We start from the raw sequence: 2,799 nt of genomic DNA on the forward strand, positions 1-2,799 counted from the left end.
GTCATCAAGACTATTTTCCGGCGCCGTTGCCGGGGAGCATAGCTTTATTTGGAAGTTCACTTGGATTGATATTGTTCGCTGCAAATTCTCCATCATGGGTAAAACTCGCGATACTAAGGTCGCCATATTACCATCCACTACAAGAAAAGGTACAACTCTGAGTACCTCTGCTGCTCTTGATTCACCATCTGTGATTGATAAACTTGTTTCACCACCACATGCTTCGAATGCTGGTACTTCTGCTGAATCTGAAAACTCTCATAATACTGATAATATTTCTGCTGTGCTTGATGATAGCGGTTCATTGGGAACTTTTCTAGATGCTAAAATTGCTAGGTCTAGACAAATTGAAAATGCTGAAACTCCTGATGTTACTACACTCGTTAATTCACCTGAACTTGAATACTCTAGTGATGATCTTGATGAAGATTATGTGGAACTTGATGATGATTTTATTGAAAAATGCCATGCTACTACCGATGCAAGAAAAATTAAAAAGTTGCTTGCGTAACATACTCGTTAGATATAAACCTGTCTCCCGATCCTAAATTTGCCACATCTCCTATAAACATTAAGGATAAAGATTATGATTTTTCTCTTGATCTATCTCATATAGCTATTGTTGAGAAAACACCTTTTTGTGGTACTGAAAAAGAAAGTGCTCTTGAACACATGACTGAGTTATCTACTTTGAGTAGCTTATTTTCTGATGATGTTAAGATGCGTACTTACTTTGTTGCTAAAATTTTTCCATTCTCATTAAAGGATGACGCTAAAACTTGGTATAATAGTTTGCCACCTAGTTCTATTAAAAGTCCAAAAGAATTGCTTGCTGTTTTCTTCCGGAAATATTTTCCTGCTAGTGCTTAACATGCTGCTTTGCAGAGATTTTATAATTTTGATCAGGGAGATGAAGAGAAATTGCCTGAAGCTTGGGCGAGATTTTGCTCTCTTATTAGAGCTCGCTCGACCATGATTTAGAAAAGCATGATTTACTTGATATATTTTATAGTGGACTAACCATTGAGTCTAGGGCATACCTGGATAGTTGTGCTGGTTGTGTTTTCAGGAAAAGAACTCCAGACAACGCTGAAGAATTATTGGCTAAAATAGGCCGGAATTATGATGATTGGACTACGCCTGAACCAACTCCAACGCCAATAGTGAAGAAGAGGGGTTTAATTAAATTGAATGATGAAGATATGAGGGAAGCCAAGAAGTCTCTCAAGGAGAAAGGTATTAAATCCGAAGATGTGAAGAATCTACCTCCAATAGAAGATATATGTGAGATAATTCCCCCTTCATCCATGATTGAGGTAAATTCCCTTCAACGCTTTACTAGGGAAGATATTCCGTATTCAAAACCTCCTGCGCAATGCTTAGATGAGTTTGATAATTATATTGTTAAGCAAGAAAATTTTAATATAAGAGTAGAAAATCATTTAATGGAAAACTCTCAAGCTATTAGTCAATTGCATGATATTGTGGAGAGAACCTCCAATGATGTTAAGATGCTTGTTAAACATTTTCATATGGTTCAAACTCAAATTGATCAACTCACTAAAGTGCAAAATGACTTGCTAGGAAATAATTCTAAAGAAAAGCATGCTTATGAAGTAACAACTAGAGGTGGTGTCTCTACCCAGGATCCTCTATATCCTGAAGGGCATCCCAAAAGAATTGAACAAGATTCTCAACGCATTGAACCTAGAGCTCATTCTAAGAAAAAGAAGAAGAAACATAAAAATGTTGTAGAATCCTCCGAACCTGCTAATGATCCTAATAGTATTTCTATTTCGATGCTGAAACCGAAAGTGGTAATGAACATGATAAAGATAATGAAAGAATGATACTCCCGATAAAGAAGAAGTTGAAGAAGAACTCGAAAAGCATGCTAAAAATAAAAAGTATACTAAAGAAGATTTTATTGCTGAGAAACATGGTAATGAGAGAGAACCTTGGGTGCAAAAGCAAATGCCTTTTCCTGCTAAGAAACTAAAATCAAAGGAAGAAGAACACTATAATAAATTCTGTGATTGGATGAAACCTTTATTCTTGCAAATCCCTTTGATCGATGCTATTAAATTGCCTCCTTATTCAAAGTATATGAAAGATATTGTTACTAACAAAAGGAAAATCCCCAATGAGGAAATTTCCACTATGCTTGCTAATTACTCTTTCAATGGCAAAGTTCCAAAGAAGTTGGGCGACCCGAGTATACCTACTATTCCTTGTTCTATTAAGAATAATTATGTTAAAACTGCTCTATGTGACTTGGGAGCCGGTGTTAGTGTTATGCCTTTTTCTCTTTATAAGAGACTTTACTTAGATAAGTTGATACCTACTGATATATCTTTGCAAATGGCTGATAAATCTACTGCTATTCCTGTTGGTATATGTGAGGATGTTCCTGTTCAAGTTACTAATAACTCGCTTGATATTAACTGATTTTGTTGTGTTGGAAATGCCTGAAGACGATAATATGTCTATTATTCTTGGGAGACCTTTTCTTAACACCGCAGGGGCTGTTATTGATTGCAATAAAGGAAAGGTTACTTTCAATGTTGATGACAAGGAACACACCGTCTATTTCCCCAAGAGGATTGAAAAAGCATGCGGAGTTAATACTATTTCTAATGTGAGAACTATCAAAGTGGGAACTATTGATTGTCCTATATATGAGCCTAAAGAAGAATATCAAACTCTTGTGATTGGATCCATATCAATACAATTCAAGGTAACATGATTGATTTGAGGTTTATTTCTTCACATGCTATGTAAAATTTATTTGGTGGCAAG

This window comes from Lolium rigidum, chromosome 3 (assembly GCF_022539505.1).
Source record: "Lolium rigidum isolate FL_2022 chromosome 3, APGP_CSIRO_Lrig_0.1, whole genome shotgun sequence".
Lineage (NCBI taxonomy): Eukaryota > Viridiplantae > Streptophyta > Magnoliopsida > Poales > Poaceae > Lolium > Lolium rigidum.